The following is a 21223-nucleotide window of genomic DNA, read 5'->3' as shown; positions in this document are numbered from 1 at the left end:
AAAGAATTATCTATGTGAGATCAAATTGACAACAGCAACTCAAAAGCTTTGTTGGGAAGCCTAGGGGGCAGTGAGTTGAAGATAATGGTGATGGAATAATTTGGAAAAGGATAGTGAGAATAGCAGAACAACTGGAAGAATGTAATATATGTCACTGAATTGTACATGTAGAAATTTCTGAAATGGTGTATCTTTTGCTATGTATATTCTCACCAAAAAGAAAAAGGTCCTCCAAGGTCAAGAAGGGAGAGGGTTGACATGTCATGGGGTTGTTAACCAGTGTCATAAAACAATATGTGTACTGACTGTTTAATGAGAGACTATTTGTTCTGTAAACCTTCACCTAAAGTACAATAAAAAAATTTTAAAAAAAATTGATGCATTTGAATTACGGTGTTGGTGAAGAATTTTGCGTATACCACGGACTGCCAGAAGAACAAAAAATTTGCCTTGGAAGAAGTGCAGCCAGAATGCTCCTTAGAAGTGAGGATGGCGAAACTTTGCCTCACATACTTCAGACATTTTATTAGCAGGGGCCAGTCCCTGGAGAAGGACATCATTCTTGGTAAAGTAGAGGGTCATTGAAAAAGAGGACGACCCTCAACGAGATAGATTGACACAGTTGCTACAATGATGGGGTCAGATATAACAACAATTGTAAGGATGGTGCAGGACTGTGCAGTGTTTTGTTCTGTTGTACACAGGGTCAATATGAGTAGGAACTGACTCGATGGCATCTAACAACAACACGACCTCTGTGAAAAAAATACTTGTGTTCTTATTATAATGCACTCTTTATTTAAGAATTTTACTTGCAGAACAAAAACAATTATGATAATTAATTTGGTGTGTTATTAGAATATCAAAACTGAGTTTTTAAGTTGGTAATGAAACTGTCAAAAATAATCAAGTCCCTGTTTCCTATTTTACATATGTGAAAAATTAGGCTCAGCTGAGGAAGGCTCCCAGGCCAAATCACAGCAAATTGGAGACATTTCCATAATATATGATTTGGAATTTATATTTGAATTGATTACAGGCAATCCCCTTGTTAAGAATGTTCAACTTGCGGACAATTCATACTTGCTCTTTAAACCCATTGCTGCCCAGTCAATTCTGACTCATAGCAACCCTTATAGGACAGATTACAACTCTCCCATAGGGTTTCCAAGGAGCAACTGGTAGATTCAAACTGCCAATTTTTTGGTTAACCACCATAGCTCTTAACCACCGTGCAACCAGGGCCCTTTTATATTATGCAAATTTGCCCTCACTTTGAAAAGATTGAACCAACTCCTACAAGCAACAAAACTTCATCACAATCATCTTCGCTTGCTGTGCATGCTGCTTTTAATTCGTTGAAAAGGCTTTGAGCCTTTTCTTGCACTAAGGTAAGACTAAATGAGACCCATATGCACCTGTTCCAACTAACCTTCAAATTCGACTTAAAGACTTACACAGGAATGGATCTCATTCATAACCCAGGATCTGCCTTATCTCAAGTAAGATTTTAAGATTGGATTGGGCTAAAATCCAGGACATGCTTTTTAAGTGAAAAGCAGTAAAAAGTTCATAGATAAGCAGGTTTGAAATTCTGTCCTACATGTTAAAAATCATCAGTAGTTCTACATTACTGACCAAATAAACATCGTTGTTCTTAGCCAGACAAGGCACTTCATGTTCTGCCTTTTCTAACTTTTATCTATTTCTTTTCACACAATTTATATTCCCATCAAGTTAAATTACTTGCTTATCCATGAATATGACTTGAGGAGTAATATCCATTTGAAATTGATTTCGTTCAGACAAGCAAGGTTTGGCTGTAACCTCTTAGAACGCTCTTACTTTATATCACGAAAATGGGGCAAAGCAGAGAGTATTCTGTTATATTCCCGTGTTGTTCCAATGGCAAGAAATTGGTAGTGTGGGCAGAGCAGCTGGAAACATTGGTCCTTCATTCATCCATTCAATAAACTACATGCTAAGTATTATGTCACTCCTATGTATCACCATCGACCGGCAAGGGTGATTGAGGACAATCCCAGTATGCAGAGGGGCCCAGATTTCTAATCTCATGTAACAGGTAACAAGGGTTCAGGTTTAGGAAATGAAGATGTAAAGGCTAAGAGGGCAGGTACAGCCTCAGGGTCTGAGAAATCTTGCCTTTAGAACTACAGAGAAGTCAACATAGAATTGGGTTATAAAGCAAGCATAGCTAGAGAGCATAACCCATAATTATTGAATGATACCTCTTCCCGTTTTACCCCAATGTCAGAGCCAGATCTGCATGTCTTAGAATCTACCACTAGGTGCTTTAAGTGACTCCACAGACAAACAAGGAAAGCCTCATGCAGAAGTGAACCACCATATTATTTTACCTCTTAAAATAGCTTAGACACAGAACTCCAAGGAATAAGAGAGCTGAGGAGTCTTATGATATTCTTCAGCATTTAGCCACAACTTAAATTAAGGTGCATTCAGTATACTCAAAATTCATCATCTATGTTGGAGGGATTTAGAAGAAACAAAGAAGAGTGTTATCTACCAATAAAAGATGGGTGATTACTAGGGTCTCTTTTCTATGGTGTTCACAGACCAACAGTAAATTTCCAAGAGGTTGCTGTTCAAAATTTTGAGTGATTAAAGTCGTTAAACTGAGGCATGATTCAGACAGTATAAGTAGGTATGTGCCTTCACTAAGTAAAATTTAAATTTTCTCTTCTGTAAAATAGGGAAATTAATACTGGATTCTTGAAATTGCTATAGATATTAAATAAATTGGAAAGATGGAGCAGAAAGAGCTATTGAAGCTGTACCTCATATTCCCTGGCCCACCTCCGAGTTTATCTGTAACTGAGATAGGGTATTTTCAACATGCTGACAACTTTCTAATACAAGTGCCTACATCTCTCTGCTTTTCAGCCCAAGGGTTTTCTCCAGGATTCATGGGACTTTCTAAACTGTAAGCAGTTCTCTATTTTGAAATATGGGAAATTAATACCAAGGGGGGAACTCTTGACCGTTAGAGAACGGATTGTGGTTGTTGTGTGCCATTGAATCGATTCTGACTCATAGTGACCTTATGTAACAGAGTAGAACTACCCCATAGGGGATCCTAATCTGTAATCTTTATGGGAACAGATCAACAGGTATTTTCTTCCATGGAGATGCTGGTGAGTTAGAACCACTGACCCTTTGGTTAGCAGCCAAAAGAGTTGGTATATAAATGTCTGTCTCCAATCCTCTGGTGCTATAATTCTGAGCATGCTCCATGCTTTCTCAAAGCGCCCTCAGTGTGTTTAAACCTCATTTGGTCATAGCAATAACTAACATATCTTTTATGAACTTTCTTTTTTTCTCATTTCACCTATTCCCTCACTTTTAGTTCCTGGGATTACCTCCCAACTGAAGGACCTGTACTCAAGACCTTATCTCAGTGTTTGCTTTGGGGAGAACTCAAACTAAAATAGTACATGTTTCCTTCCCCTCTCTGTTCCCTAAACTACTAGAAAAATTTTATACCTATTCAAACATTTGATTCAGTATCTTGTTGTCACTGATTTTCATGTCACTCTCACCTACAAAAATGTACCTTCCAAGGGCCAGAAGGCAGAAGGGGACAGGAAAGCTGGTGATAGGGAACCCAAGGTTGCGTAAGGACAGTGTTGATGTGTAGTGAGGTTGTTAACCATTTTCATACAGCAACATGTGTACTAACTGTTTAATGAGAAACTATTTTGTTCTGTAAACCTTCACCTAAAGTGAGAATAGCAGCACAATTGGAAGAGCGTAGTTGATGTCACTGAACTGTGCATGTAGAAATTTTTGAAATGGTGTATCTTTGGCTATGTGTATTTTCACCAATAAAAAAATGTCGAGGAGAGGGTTGACATGTTGTGGGGTTGTTAACCAATGTCATAAAACAATATGTGTACTACACAGTTTAATGAGAAACTATTTGTTCTGTAAACCTTCACCTGAAGTACAATTTAAAAAAATTAATAAAAAAAATTTTTTTTATAAGTCCCTTCCTTAAATATAAGGACAAAATTTTATTCAACACTCTAATTTTAACACTCATTACAATCAGTACATGGTTGTTGAATGGATGAATAAATTAATGGACGGATGAAGAATGCTGGGATATAAAATCATGAGTTGTTCTACACCTTATTGAGCAACTTTGTGACCAGTATAGTTCATTCAGGTGGCAGAGTTGTTGTTGTTGGGTACCGTTGAGTTGATTCTGACTCACAGCAGTGCCATGTGACAGAGCAGAGCTGCCCCATAAGGTTTTCCTGGCTATAATCTTTTTTTTTTCTCTCTCTCTCTTTTGTTGTTATTGTTGAGAATATACACCGCAATACATACACCAATTCAACAGTTTCTACGTGTATAATTCTGTGACATTGATTACATTCTTCAAGTTGTACAACCATTCTCATCCTCTTTTTCTTTGTTATTCCTCCCCTACTAACGTAAACTCACTACCCCGTCAGGTTCCAATCTAATCTTTTGAGTTACTATTATCAATTTGATCCCCTGTAGACAGATCTTAAAAGAGCACAATGCTCCAGGCAGACATTCTTTACTTGTTAAGCTAAACTGTTGTTTGGTTTTAAGAAGGCTTCAGGCGATATTTTTGGTTTAAAGTTTATAGATTATCTCAAGGCAATAGTTTTGGGGTTCATGCAGCCTCCATGGTTCCAGAAAGTCTGGAGTCCACGAGAATTTAAAATTCTGTTCTGCCTTTTCCCCTTTTGATCAGGATTCTTCTATAGAATCTGTGATCAGAATGTTCAATGATGGTATTGGCTGTAATCTTTACGGAAGCAGATCACCAGGTCTTTCTCATGTGGAGCCGTGGGTGGGTTCAAATTACCAACCTTTTGGTTACCAGCTGAGCACTTGATTGTTACACCACCAAGGCTCCTTAGTTCAGATGACGTTATCAGATGGTAATTCCCATATCTTCTGAGGATTTAAACTCTGGTTCACCACAGACCAAAATTCAAGGAACTGAGTTTTCCTCTTTCCTGGAAAGGAAACTAAGGCAATTGATGCTTAACCTAACAGCAATATAAACATTTGACAACCTTAGCTAGGTGCAGTCAAGTATATTAACAAGAAAGCATATTAGACTATTGATCTCAGGCGTGTTGGAAAAGACTGGACAAATTAAATAGACAAGATTACGTTGGGTGCCTACTTTTTTTTTTTAAATTGTACTTTAGGTGAAAGTTTACAGAGCAAATTAGTTTCTCATTAAACAGTTAATACACATATTGTTTTGTGACATTGGTTGGGTGCCTACTTTTCTATTCTAGGAACTAACCTTCTATATGGAGGCACTTCCTTCCATCTGATATAATTGTTCAACAAGTTGTAACTGACTTTAGACAAAATGTTTTACTGCCAGGTGTCAGGTACCTTGATGCATTTCACGCCTGAATAAGTGCAAAATGAATTTTTAGCTGAAGGAGATGGTATAGCAAATGGCTCTTCATAAAGCAGGGAATAAGGGATATGTGTCCCACAGAGAAACTCACGGTGACAATGTGTCTGATTCATATTTTAATTGCTAGAATAAAATTAAATTTCCATAAGTTAAGTCATACTAATGAGCAAGAAGCAGAGTTGACTTTTTTTCCCTCCACCTATTGAATCTATTGATAAAAACAAACAGAGCATTGTGGATACACATACTACCCCAAGGTGTTATAAGCACTATAACTTGCAGATTAACATTGAATGGCCTTTTTAAAGACCCTTTTGAAATGACATTGATTCTTTGGCAACATGGTTTCCCCCAAGAACACGTATTTTGTAATGGTTAACTGAAATTTTCTAATAAATTCTTTTAAATTGGGGCATGATATGAAATGAATCTGATTTTTGATGCATGTTTTAAAAATAGGCTTCAACAATCATTGCTTTCCTTTTTACCGCCGACTTTCTTTTGTTACCCTCTCTCCCCTTACAAAGAGGTTATCTACCATTTTTCATTCATTAAAGAAAATTTAATTTCATGTTTATTATTTATCAGTGTAAATATAATCACCAACTAATGTCTTTATTACACATAGTTAATTTTCTAAAATGATTGATTACAATTTCAGCTTAAAATATAAACATTCTTTCAGCAATGGTTTTAGATGGTCCATGTGGCCTAGTTGTGGGAACAATGCACAAATTCTTCTAGGCATTTTTGAAATTATAACAACAGCTCATAAGTTCTCCTTACCAAAATTCTATTTAAGAAGATGTTATTGATGTTGTAGCTTTCATTGTTGTCTGAGAAGGGCAAACACGGGTTATGTTTTGGACATATCATTCATAGATTCCACAATGTTACTTCTACAAGTATCTAATGAATGTGTACTCTTGTGAACCCCCAAACTCAGATGATTAATATTCTCTTCCAAGAAGACTTCTCTGAATTCATCAGGTTTCAGGGATTGACAGAGGAAGATGGAAGAGCAGCACGTTGCCTGCAAAGTCATAGACCCAATTCAAGCTGGGATCTGGGAAGAAAAAACAATGGGAGCTTGCCCTGATTTCCTTCTCAGATTACTTAGTAATCCACTAATGACCAAGCATTGCTGCTTTTTTATCAATGATAAGAAGAATTAAAGAAGACACGGTAGAGTCTAGACTTGTGTGTGCCTGTATATGTATGTGTACATGTGTGTGTCCAAGTACACACACATATACTTGTTTTCTGAGATAATTCAATTCTATTTTAGTGATATCATGTCCGTAGGAAGGATTTGAAAGACATAGGCTCAAAAGTTTTAAGTAAATAAATTTCATCAAAGTAGAATGTGCAAGACCTAGCAATTTATTGATTGAATGGAGCAATGGAGGTTTCTATGATTTTGAAGTTGACAAGGGTTTTAATGAGCTTTTGTTTGTTTGGGGATATCAAAAGAGGGTTCAATTTGCATGCATTGTACCATCACTGCATAGTATTAATTCAACAAAACGTGTATATGTGTGTATGCACCATGTCAAGTACAAGATAGACACTAGAACAACAAGAGTGGAGTGGTCTATGTCCTCATAGTGTCCTCTCATTTTAAAAAGATGGTGGGGGGTGAACTAACAAAAACAGGAAAACATAAATATGCATTAAAATTCAGGTAATGATAAGTAATATAAAGAGAATCTAACATCTAATATTCAGAATGATTGATATTTGAGGGATGGGTGGGGGAAGCAATAGTGTGTCTGTAGGGTATCCAGATATTCTAGAATATTTTGAAATTAGGACTTGGAGTTTGTTCTTTGAAGATAATGTTAAATTATATGGACGTAATGTGGGTTGGAGTCATGGAGGTTGAGGCAATTCCCCAACAACTGTGCATGAAATGAGAAGAGGGGCCAGGACACAGACCCACAAGTAGTGGGACAGGAAGATCCCAGAAAACCAGGAAGGAATATTCTCAGACATGGCAAGAAAAGTAAAAAAACACACACACAAAAGTGCACATTCCTATATTGTCATTACCTTCTTTAGGTGAACCAATTTTTTGTTTAAAGAGAGCAATAAAATCCATCCAGTATGAGCAAGAAAAAACTTGGTGTGCCAGTAAGATTGATTTCAACTCATTTTAATACTGGAATGTGATATTTATTAAGGAATTTTCTTTACTAAAAAACTCTCAAGAGCCAAACAAGAAACCAGCAAAGCATATATATGCTTATTACAGGTTCAGAATTACAATCTGGAGAGCAATAGAGAAGGCCATTAGGAGATGGAATTGTGTTCCCTGTATAATGACCTCCACTAGAGTAAGAAAAAATCACAGTGCATTATGAAGATTGCTTTGCATTCATTTGGCCAAGAGAAATTTACAAAGCTTCATACTGTAAATAGAACATCTTCAATAAAGTCATTCAAATTCCAAAAAAAATTAACTGTATTTAATTTTATTTGCACCAGTTATTTAATATCAGCAACTATTCACTATCATCATTATTGTTTTAACAACATTTTAGTGGAAAAAGAAATTCACCTGCCAGATTATTAGAACAGAATATTTGCATTGGCATTTGGCAAAATCAAAGCATTATATTCTTACAAATTTAGCACTGATATTAAGACAGGGTAGATAAAAATAATAATCAGAGATTTAAGACATTAAATTTTATTTTTTAAACTGAAGATGCATGTGCAAAATAAGACTCACTTAAAATGTGGTGTTAAAATGAATTTTAAAATGAACTCACTTATTGAAGTATAAAAGACACACAGAAAAAGATAAAGAAATAATTAGTATACATCCTGATGAGTTATACAAAATAACCGCCACTCAGATTAAGAAACAGGACATGACCAGTACACAGGAGCCCCATAGTACATCCTCTAGTCACTAAGTTATGCCTCATCCCCTCAAACTCATTCATTTTCATTAAATGGGATCACAAAGTATTATCTTTCTATGTCTACTTTCTTTTGCTCAATATTGTGTTAGCTATATTTTAACTACTATTAAGTATAACAATAATTCATTTATTTCCGTTACAAGTTGTGGGATGATATCAAGGACATCATACATGAAGAAAGCAAAAAATCACTAAAAAGAAAAGAAAAAAAACAGGATGTCAGAAGGAACTCTGAAACTTGCTCTTAAATGTAGAATAGCTAAAGCAAGAGGAAGAAATGGTGAAGTAAAGGAGCTGAATAGAATATATCAAAGGACGACTAAAAAAGACAAAGTATTAAAATGACATGTGAAAAGACTTGGTGTTAGAAAACCAAAAGGGAAGAATACACTCAACATTCCTCACGCTGAAAGAACTAAAGAAAAATTCAAACCTTGAGTTGCAATATGAAAGATTCTAAGGGCAAAAATTTGAATGACACAGGAAACATCAAAGGAAGATGGAAGGAATACACAGTCACTGTACCAAAAAGAATTTGTCCACCATCAAATATTTCAGGAGGAAGTATATGATCAAGAACCCATGGTACTGAAGGAAGAAGCCCAAGCCTCACTGAAAGCACTGGCAAAAAACAAGGCTCCAGGAATTGACAAAATGCCAAATGAGATGTTTCAACAGACGGATGAAACACCGGATGCACTCACTCATCTATGCCAAGAAATTTGGAAGACAGCTACCTGGCCAACCAACTGGAAGAGATCTGTATTTGTGTCCATTAAAAAGAAAGGTGATCCAACAGAATGTGCAACTTACTGAACAATATTATTAACATCATACACAAGTAAAATTATGTTAAAGGTAATTCAAAAGCAATGTAGCATACATTTACAGGGACCTGCCAGAAATTCAAGCAATATTCAGAAGAGGATGTGGAATGAGTAATATCATCGCTGAAGTCAGATGGACCTTGGCTGACTGCAGAAAATATCAGAAAAATGTTTACCTGTGTTTTATTGACTAAGCAAAGGCATTTGATTGTGTAGATTGTAACAAATTATGGATAACATTGCAAAGAATGGGAATTCCAGAACACTTAATTGTGCTCATCAGGAACCTGAACATAAACCAAGAGGCACTTGCTAAAAAAGAACAAGGGGATACTGAATAGTTTAAAATCAGGAAGGTGTATATCATGTTGTATTTTTTCACTATATTTATTCAATCTGTATGCTTAGCAAATAACCCATGAAGCTAGACCATATGAAGAACATGGCATCAGAATTGGAGGAAGACTCATTAACAGCCTGTGGTATGCAGATGATACAAGCTTGCTTGCTGAAAGGGAAGAGGACTTGAAGCACTTACTGATGAAGACCAGACTACAGCCTTCAGTATGGATTACACCTCAACATAAAGAATACAAAAATCTTCACTACTAGACCAATGAGCAACATCATGGTAAATGGAGAAAATATTGAAGTTGTCAAGGATTTAATTTGACTGGAACCACAATCAACACCAATGGAAGCAGCAATCAAGAAATCAAATGACCTATTGCATTGGGCAAATCTGCTGCAAAAGACCTCTTTAAAGTGTTAAAAAGCAAAGACGTCACTCTGAGGACTAAGGTTCGCCCGACCCAAGCCATGGTATTTTCAATCTCCTCATATGCATGCAAAAGCTGGACAATGAATAGGAAAGAAAGAAAAAGAATTGATGCATTTGAATTACGGTTTCGAAGAAGAATATGGCGTATACCCTGGACTTCTAGAAAAATAAATAAATTTGTCTTGGAAGAAGTATAGTCAGAATGTTCCTTAGAAGCAAGGATAGTGAGACCTGTCTTTTGTGCTTCAGATATGTTATCAGGAGGGACCAGTCCCTGGAGAAGGACATTATGCTTGGTAAAGTACAGGGACAAAGAAAAGAGTAAGACCCTCAGCAAGATGGATTGACACAGTAACTGCAACAATGGGCTCAAACATAGCAATGATTGTGAGGATGGCACAGGACCAGGCAGTTGTTTTGTCCTGTTGTACATAGGATCACTATGAGTCAAAGTGACTCAAAGGTACCTAACAAAAACAATGTAATATTTAATTGAATGGATATACAATAATATTTGTTCTATTCTTGAGAAACATTTGAACTATTTCCAGTCTGGGCAATAATGAATGAATCTGCTGTGCATATCTTTTGCTTCACATATATAAACATTTGTCTTGGCAATTTACATGGGAGTGGGAATCATTGGATTATAGAGTATGCTTATATTTGATATTCCCTGATGTCACCAAACCATTTTCCAAAGTGTATTTAATAATTTAATCATCCATCATCAGGGAAAGAGCATCCCAGTTGCTCCAAATCCTTGCTAACTCTTACCTTATTTTATTTTCATTTTCAGCCCTTCTTATGCATGCATTTTTGTATGTTTATTGGCCATTCAATTTTTTTGTTTTCTATTGGTCTTTTTTTTCATTTTTTTAAAACCTATCATGTTGTCTTCTTGTTATTTTTTATTTGCTCTTATTTTGCTGAATACATTTGTTGCAAATATCTTCTCCAACTCTATCCTTTTCATTTTTAGTGTTTTATTGAATCATTAAGGTACTCTTAATTTTAATATAGTTCTCTTCATCAACATTTTCCTTTGTAGCTATGTGTGTGTTTGCTAGTTTGTTTCTTTGTTTTTAAGATACTGTGTAAAAAATCTTTATCTATCAAAGGCTATGAATGTGGTTTTCTGTGTTACCTTGTGGAAGCTTAAGTGTTTTATCTTTCCATTGAGATCTACAATCAATCTGCAGTGTTTTATTATGTATGATATGAGTTAGAAGCATCTATAATGTATGGACTTATTTCTTGACTTTCTCTTTAGTGATTTAGCACTCTGTCAAAATCAATTGACTATAGACGTTGTGGTTGTTGTTCGGTGCCACTGAATTTGTTTCGACTCATAGCCACTCTATGTACAACAGAACAAAACACTTCTCAGTCCTGCGCCATACTCACAGCTGTTATGTTTGAACTCATTGTTGCAGCCACTGTGTCAGTGCATCTCGTTGAGAGTTTTCCTCTTTTTCACTGACCCTCTACTTTACTAAGCATGATGTCCTTCTCCAGGGACTGGTCTCTCCTGATAACATGTTCAAAGTATGTGATGGTTAAGATTGTGTGTCAGCTTGGCTGGGACATTATTCTCAGTGTGTATATGTGATCACTCCCATGATGGGATCTGCTGTGAGTAGCCAATCAGTTGAAGGGGAGTTTCCTCAGGCACGTGGCCTGCATCCAAATATAAGTGGACATTTGGGCTTTTTGCTTGCTCTGGATCCTGCAGCTGCCTCCTGTTTGTCTGATCTCTGGTTCCTGGGACTTGAGCTAGCAGCTTACCTGCCAATCTTGGGATTCGTCGAACTTCACAGCCTGTGAGCAAGAGGCCTGCTCTCTGACCTGCCAATCTTGGGTTCACCAGCCCCTGCAGCTACGTGAATCAGGAGAAGCCTCTATCCTGATTCACTTATTTGGGACATTCCAGCCTCTACAACTGCATGTGCTCTTTTCTTGATATAAATCTCTTTCTATATATATTTATACACTTTACTGGTTTTGCTTCTCTAGAGAACCCAGCCCAAGACAGATATAGATATGTGAGTTTATTTCTCAACTCTCTATTCTGTTTCATTGGTCAGTATGCCTGTCATTATACTGGTATCAGAATATTTTGATTGCTGTTGCCTTATATAGTATGCTTTGAGATTGGTAGGAATGAGTCCTCCTACTTTGTTCTTCTTTTTCAAGGTTTCCTTGGGTATCCAGGGTCTTTTGCAGTTCTATATAAATTTGAGGACTGGCTTTTCCATTTCTGCAAAGAAGATTGACTAGGTCATGATTCCCAATGTTGTGTGATTGTCCACCAGTTTGTCATCTGCTGTGATTTTCCTATGCGTTGTAAATCCTACTTCTATGATGTTTATGAGGCCAGATTAGAGGCAGTTATGTTAATGAGGCAGGACTCAATCTATAAGATTAGGTTGTATCTTAAGTCAATCTCTTTTGAGATATAAATGCGAGAAGGGAGCAGAGAGACAGAGGGACTTAATACCTCCAAGAAACAGCACCAGGAGCAGAGTGTGTCCTTTGGATCCAAAGTTCTTGTGCTGAGAAGCTCTTCAGTCAGGGGAAGATTGATGACAAGGACCTTCCCCTGGAGCCAACAAAGATAAAAAGCCTTCCCCTAGAGCTGGCACCCTGAATTTGGACTTCTAGCCTCCTAAACTGTGAGAGAATAAATTTCACTTTGTTAAAGTCATCCACTTGTGGTATTTCTATTATAGCAGCACTAAATAAATAAAACATAAGGCAACTCAAAATTTAGCAAATGAGGAACTGCTAACATTCCTGAGGCAAAAGGGACAAAGGCAAGTGATGTGTTAATGGAGCTCAGAAATGAGTCTGTTCAGAGATGCCACAGGAGTTTGGAACAGAGAATTGTAATTCAGAAACTATCCATAGTTAATATCATCTTAGAAAATCTCATTTTTATAAAATTTGATTCATATAAAATAAACTGGCGTATTGTTTGACCTCACCCTAGGACTGTAAACTCTCATAATATACAGTTTGACTATTTGGTTCTGCTACATTCCATAATTTGTGCCTGATCCATCACATCACCTTATTTTATTCTGTGTATGGCTGGGTGTAACTCCCCTAGTAGTATGGTTTGCCCATGTCTGAGGGATGTGCTCAGTTATGCAGCCATGGTTTACCTTTGGATTCTCACCAAGCAGAAAACTCAGATTCTGAGGAAACAGATTTTACTTTCTCCAGCATCTAAAAACAGATGTGGTAAAATCAATGCTGTAGACCTAAATGTGAATTGCACCTCTGCCATTTGGTAGATGTGTATCATGTGAAAAATAGCTAAACTCTTTGAACACCAATTTTCTCACCTCCAAAATGTGGAGGAAATTATATTTACTGTGTATTACTTGAATGGCAGGTACTGTTCTTTCAGGTTTTTGTTTTGTTTGTTTTAATGAGTATTATATAAGATCTTGTGTTTTAAGGCAATAGCATAGTATGTGGTATATGTAAATATATAGTACCAATTGTAACAAGTAAAAGCTAAAGGAGACTCCATATTCTGGTATGACTACATTTTACAGTCCTTAAGGTCCTTGTTTCCTGAGCCCCACCCTGTCATTTGGACTAAGAATTTGTGGACTTGACATCCTACAGGCTCTGACTTATGGTACTCTTAGAGGACATATTTAAAATCTATTCTAAAAGGACGCTCCAGAGCATTGTTTGGAACAATCTAAAGCAAAGTAGCAAGTTGTAAGTAACCTTTAGAGACTTCATGAAGGATTTGTGGTTGTTTTTAGTTGTCTCCCGTTGATCCTGACTCATGGTGATCTCTGCATGTACAGAGTAAAACTGCTCCATAGAGTTTTCAAAGCTGTGACCTTTCAGAAGCAGTTTGCCTGGCCTGTCTTCTGAGGTACCTCTGCAGGGGTTTGAACTGCCAACATTTTGGTGAGTTATTGTTGCTGTTGTATGCCACTGAGTTGATTCTGACTCATAGCGACCCTATAAGAGAGAGTAGAGCTTTGCTCCTTAGGGTTTCCTAGGCTGTAATCTTTATGGAAGCAGATTACCAAGTCTTTTCTCCCATGGAGACGTTGGTGGGTTCTAACCACTGACTTTTCAGTTAGCAGCTGACCACTTAACCTTTGTGTCAACCTCCTCTTCAAGGATTTAAGGCTTTGTAAATGAAGTGAAGAGGAGGTAGGAGAAGGTGCAGGAGGCAGTATTCTGGGTAGTAATGCTATATTACAAATCATCCTGATTTAATGATTTAAGTGAACAACCATTATTCTATCGTAAAGATTATGTGGGTCAGTAATTCAAGAAAGGGTGGGCTGGATTGTTCTGGCATAGAATCTCACATGTGATTACAGTCAGAGGGTGGTTTGAGCTGGAAGAACAAGGGGCAAGAAAAGCCAGGAGCTAGCTGGTCACCTCCATCTCTTTATGTACTCTCACAGAGTCTCCACACATGGGTGGAATTTGAGCTTCCTCACAACATGGTGGCCTCAGAATAGTCAGAGTGCTTACATAATGAGTAAAAACACTTGAAAAGTGAAAGAACCTGAGAGCTAAAAGAAGCCTGTGTTGTCTTTCACGGAGTAGCCTATGAAATCCCATAGCAATTTCACTGCATACTCATGGTTGAAATAATCACAAAATCCCATCCCCTTTCAAGGAGAGGGGACATGCATCCTAGCGTTCAATGCGAGAAGTGTGAAAAAAATGTGTGGACTTTTTAAAAACTCAACATATGGGAGAGCCTATCCTCTACCATTTTTATGAATCAGATTTGGTGCCATCATTAAAAAAAAAAAAAAAAAATGGTATGTTGTAAAAGGAGCCAATGGATCTAAATCAGGTAGCACAGAGCCCAGTATATGGTAATCTCTTTATAAACTTCAGGTACTACTGAGAGTAATAGTAGTATATTTATTAAATATAGATACTTGTACTTGTTTTCTATTTTTAAAAAATTCTGCAAGTTTTTGAGGGTGGGAGATATAAATTACCTTTACCCGCTTGTCAGTAAATAGAAAGTAGTATTTTTAATTATCTTAAGGTATTCGTCAAGCTCCCTCATTTTCCTTTTAGCCTTTTCTCAACAAAGAGTCAGCTGACTGAAAATGACCCAAGACACACTTTGTTGTTGTTAGGCGCTGTCAAGCCAGTTCTGACTCATAGGGATCCTATGTACAACAGAATGAAACACTGCCTGGTCCTTCACCATCCTCACAATCATTGCTATGCTTGAGCACACCATTGTAGCCACTCTGACTGTACTTCCAAGACAGATTTGTTCATTCTTTTGGCAGTCCATGGTATATTCAATATTCTTAGCCAACACCATAATTTAAATGTATCAATTCTTCTTTGATCTTCCTTATTCATTGTCCATCTTTCACATGCATATGAGGCGATTTAAAACACCATGGCTTGGGCCAGGCACACTTCAGTCCTCAGGGTGACATCTTTGCTTTTCAACACTTTAAAGAGGTCTTTTGCAGCAGATTTCCCCAATGAACACATCCTTTTATTTCTTGACTGCTGCTTCTGTGGGCGTTGAATATGGATCCAAATGAAATGAAATCCTTGACAACTTCAATCTTTACTCCATTTATCATGATGTTGCTTATTGGTCCAGTTGTGAGGATTTTTGTTTTCTTTATGTTGAGGTGTAATCCATACTGAAGGTTGTAGTCTTTGATTTTTGTCAGTAAGTGCTTCAAGTCCTCTTTGCTTTCACCAAGCAAGGTTGTATCGTTGGTATATCCCAAGTTGTTAATTAGTCTTACTCCACTCCTGGTGCCCCATTTTTCTTCATACAGTCCAGCTTCTTGGATTATTTGCTCAGCGTACGCATTGAATAAGTAGGGTGAGAGGATACAAACCTGACTCACATCTTTCCTGATTTTAAAACACACAGTTTCCCCTTCTTCTGTTTGAACAACTGCTTCTTGATCTATATACAGGCTACACATGAGCACAATTAAGTGTTCTGGAATTCCCATTCTTTACAATGTTATCCAGAATTTGTTATGATCTACACAGTTGAATGCCTTTGCATAGTGAATAAAATATAGGTAAATATGTTTCTGGTATTCTCTACTTTCAGTCAATTTCCATCTGACATCAGCAATGATATCCCTCCTTCTGCATCCTTTTCTGAATCTGGCTTAAATGTCTGGCAGATCTCTGTTGATATATTGCTGCAACAGCTTTTGAGTGATCTTAAGCAAAATTTATTTGTGTGTGATATTAATGATATTGTTCGATAATTTCCACATCTGTTGCATCACCTTTCATTGGAATGGGCACATATATGGATTTCTTCCAGTCAGTTGGCCAGATAGCTATCTTCCAAATTTGTTGACATGGATGAGTGAGGACCTCCAGCATTGTATCAGTTTGTTGAAACATCTCAACTGGCATTCCATCAATTCCTAGAGCCTTGTTTTTGCCAATGCCTTCAGTGCAGCTTGGACTTCTTCATTCAGTACCATGGGTTCTTGATCATATGCTACTTCCTGAAATGGTCGAATGTCGACCAATTCTTTTTAGTACAGTGACTCTGTGTATTTCTTCCATCTTCTTTTGATGTTTACTGCCTCGTTCAATATTTTGCTCATAGAACCTTTCAGTAGTGCAACTTGAGGCTTGAATTGTTCCTTCAATTCTTTCAGCTTGAGAAATGCCTAACGCATTCTTTGCTTTTGGTTTTCTAACTCCAGGTCTTTGCAAATGTCATTATAATACTTTACTTTGTCTTCTTGAGCTGCCCTTTGAAAAATTCTGTTCAGCTCTTTTATTTCATCTTCTCTTCCATTCGCTTTAGCTGCTGTATGTTCAAGAGCAAATTTCAGAGTCTCTTCTGATATCCATTTTTGTCTTCTCTTTCTTTCTTGTCTTTTTTTGCTTTCTTCATGTATGATGTCCTTAATGTCATCCTACAACTCATCTGGTCTTTAGTCATTATTGTTCAGTCTGTCAGATCTGTTCTTGAGATGGTCTCTAAATTCAGTGCGATATATTCAAGGTCGTATTTTGGCTCTCGTGGACTTGCTCTAATTTTCTTCACCTTCAACTTGAACTTGGGTAGGAACAGTAGATGATCGGTTTTGCAGTCAGCATCTGGCCTTGTTCTGATTGATGATACTGAGCTTCTCCATTGTCTCTTTCCATAGATATAGTTGATTCCATTCCTGTGTATTCCATCTGATGACGTCCACATGTATAGTCACCGTTTATGTTGTTGGAAAAAGGTATTTGCAATGAAGAATTTGTTGGTCTTGCAAAATTCTATCATGTGATCTCCAGCATCATTTCTATCATCTAGGCCATATATTCCAACTACTGAACCTTCTTTTTTGTTTCCAACTTTCACATTTTAATCACCAGTAATTATCAATGTACCTTGATTGCATGTTTGATCAATTTCAGACTGCTGATAAAAATGTTCAGTTTCTTCATCTTTGGCATTAGTGGTTGGTGCATAAATTTGAATAATAGTCATATTAACTGGTCTTCCTTGTAGGTGTATGGATATTATCCTATTATTGACAGTGTTGTATTTCAGTACAGAACTTGAAATGTTCTTTTTGACGATGAATACAATGCTATTCCTCTTCAGTTTTTCATTCCTGGCATAGTGAAGCATACAATTTTCCAATTCAAAATGGCCAATACTAGTCCATTTCAGCTCACTAATGCCTGCGATATAGATCTTTAGACTTTCTGTTTTGCTTCTGACAACTTCCAATTTTCCTAGATTCATATTTCATACATTCCACATCCCTATTATTAACTGATGTTTGCAACTGTTTCTTCTCATTTTGAGTCAGCAAATGAAGGTCCCGAAAGCTTTTCTCCATCTATGTCATTAAGGTTGACTGTATTTGAGAAGACAGCTCCTCTTCAGTCGTATTCTGGGTGTCTTCCAAACTGAGGGGCTCATCTTCTGGCACTATACCAGGCAATGTTCCACAGCTATTCATAAAGTTTTCACTTGGGAATTTTTTCAGAAGAAGACTGCCAAGTCCTTCTTCCTAGTCTATCTTAGTCTGTTAACTCCACTGAAACCTGTCCACTATGGGTGACCTTGCCAATATTTGAAATACTGGTAGTATAGCTTCCAGCATCACAGCCACATGCAAGCCATCTTGGTAAGACAAACTGACAGAGGAGTGATGGCAAAACACACTAGCAACATAATTTTAACGTGTTAAATGAGAAGCTACTTAAAGGCATCCCCAAAGAGAGAGATAAAAATGCAAAAGGTTTTAAATAAATGTTGGCTTTCCCTTAACGTAGTATGTCTGTCTTTAAGTCTCTCAATCAATTATCTTCAGATAGCATTTAGTAGAGTCGATTCAACACATTCTTTGAATTCCATTCTAGCCCAAGGCCATGGAATTGACAGCACTTGGAAGATATGTTCACCAGTGTTAAACCGTCCTTTGTAATTATTTCAATTGGCGAAACAAGAGTGAAAAGAGACCCCACAGACATCCCTACTATGAAACAACATGGAAAACAGAAAACAAAGTCAGCAAAGAGGTTGGGGAGAAAATACTTGAAAAGATTATGATGTCTGTTAACTTGTTCCTTTTCCACTTCCTACTATCAAATTTGGAACTCTGTGAAGATAGCTAGGATTTTTTTTTTTTTAAATGTGTAACAGCTATTACTGAGATATAATTCACAACCACGTAATTCATCCATTTAAAGTACACAATTCAATGTTTTTTCGTATTTTCACAAAGTTGTATAATAATCACCGCGATCAATTTTAGAACATGTTTAATCTCCCCAAAAAGAAACCCATATGCAATAAGCAATCACTGCGATTCTTCCTCAACATCTCCAGCCATATCCATTACCCATTGCTGTCAAGTTGATTCCAACTCATAGTGACCCTATAGGACAGAGCAGAACTACCCTATAGCATTTCCAAGGTTGTAAATCTTTACAGAAGCAGACTGTCATGGTCTTTTCTCCAGTGGAGCAGCTGGTGGATTTGAATAACAGACCTTTCAGTTAGCAGCAGAGTGCTTAACCACTGAGCCACAAAGGCTCCTTTCTCCAGTCATTCAAACCCAAAATGAAACCCACTGCCATCAAGCCAACTCTTTTTTTTTTTTTTTATTTTTTTATTTTACTTTAGGTGAAGGTTTACAGAACAAATAGAATTTCTCATTAAACAGTCAGTACACATATTGCTTTATGACATTGCTTAACAACCCCACTACATGTCAACACTCTCCCTTCTTGACCTTAGAGGACCTTTTTTTTTTTTTTTTTGGTGAAAATATACATAGCCAGAGGTACACCATTTCAAAAATTTGTACATGTACAATTCAGTGACATTGATTGTGTTCTTCCAGTTGTGCTGCTATACTCACTGTCCTTTTCCAAATTATTCCATCACCATTGTCTTCAAGCCACTGTCCCCTAGGTTTCCCATCAAACCTTTTGAGTTGCTGTTGTCAGTTTGCTCTCACACAGATAATTCTTTTTTTTTTTTTGTACTTCGATGAAGGTTTACGGGGCAAAATAGTTTCTCATTAAACAGTTAGTACACATATTGCCCTATGACAATGGTTAATAATCCTACAACATGTCAACATTGTCCTTACTCAACCTAGGGTTCTCTATCACCAGCTTTCCTGTCCCCTCCTGCCTTCTAGTCCTTGTTGCTGGACTGCTGTGCCTCATTAGTCCCGTTTTGTTTTATGGGGCTGTCCAATCCTTGGCTGCATGGTGAACCTCGGAAGTGACATCACCACTGAGCTAAAAGGATGTCCAGGGGCCATACTCTTGGGGTTTCTCCAATTTCTGTCTGGCCAGTAAATCTGGTCTTTTTTGTGTGTGTTAGAATTTTGTTCTACACCCTTCTCCAGCTCTGTCCAGAACCCTCTGTTGTGATCTCGGTCAGAGCAGTCAGTGGTGGTAGCTGGGCACCATCTAGCTGTACTGGACTAAGTCCGGTGGATGCCTTGGTAGCTATGGTCCATTAGTCCTTTGGACTAATCTTTTCCTTGCATCCTGTTCTCTTCATTCTCCCTTGTTCCCGAAGGAGTGAGACCAATGGAGTATCTTAGATGGCTGCTCACAGGCTTTTAAGACCCCAGACGCTACTCACCAAGGTAAAACGTAGAACATCGTCTTTATAAACTGTTATTCCAATTGAGCTAGATGTTCCCTGAGACCATGGTCCCCACAGCCCTCTGGCCAGCAATTCAGTCCCTCAGGGAGTTCGGATGTGTCTATGGAGCTTCCATGACCTTTCCTCGTGCAGTTTGTGCTGGCTTCGCCAGTATTGTGTATTATCTTACCCTTCACAAAAGTTACCACTTATCTACTGTCTGTTTAGTATTTCCCCCCTACCCCTTCCATCCCTCATAACCAACAAAGATTGTTTCTTTTTCTGTGTAAACTTTTTCATGAGTTTTTACAATAGAGGTCTCATAGAATATTGTCCTTTTGTGATTGACTGATTTCACTCAACATAATGTCCTCCTGTTCCATCCATGTTATGAGATGCTTCACAGATTCATCATTATTCTTTATTGTTGTGTAATACTCCATTGTGTGTATGTACCATAGTTTGTTTATCCATTCATCTGTTGTTGGGCATCTAGGTTGTTTCCATCTTTTTGCTATTGTGAACAGTGCTGCAGTGAACATGGCGTGCATATATCTATTTGTGTGACGACTCTTATTTCTCTGGGATATATTCCTAGGAGTGAGATTGCTGGATCGAATGGTATTTCGATTTCTAGCTTTCTTAGGAAGCACCATATCATTTTCCAAAATGGTTGTTACATTTTGCATTCCCACCAGCAGTCATAAGACTTCCGATCTCCCCGCAGCCTCTCCAACATTTGTTAATTCCAGTGTTTTTGATTCGTGCCAGTAATGCCTGGGTGAGATGGTATCTCATTGTGGTTTTAATTTGCATTTCTCTAATGGCTAGTGATCAAGAGCATTTCCTTATGTGTTTGTTGGCCTCTTGAATGTCTTCTTAAGTGTCCGTTAATTTCCTTTGCCCATTTTTTAATTGGATTATTTGTCTTTTTATTGTAGAGGTGTTGGATTTTCTTGTAGATTACAGAGATTAGACCTTTGTCTGACTTGTAATGTCCAAAAATTTTTTCCCACTCTGTAGGTTCTCTTTTTACTCTTTTGGTGAAGTCTTTTGAAGAGCATAGGTGTTTGATTTTTAGAAGATCCCAGTTAT

The sequence above is a fragment of the Trichechus manatus genome, unplaced genomic scaffold (genome assembly GCF_000243295.1).
Source record: "Trichechus manatus latirostris isolate Lorelei unplaced genomic scaffold, TriManLat1.0 scaffold00014, whole genome shotgun sequence".
In the NCBI taxonomy this organism is placed as follows: Eukaryota; Metazoa; Chordata; class Mammalia; order Sirenia; family Trichechidae; genus Trichechus; species Trichechus manatus.
Note: the sequence above shows the minus strand (reverse complement) of the source record.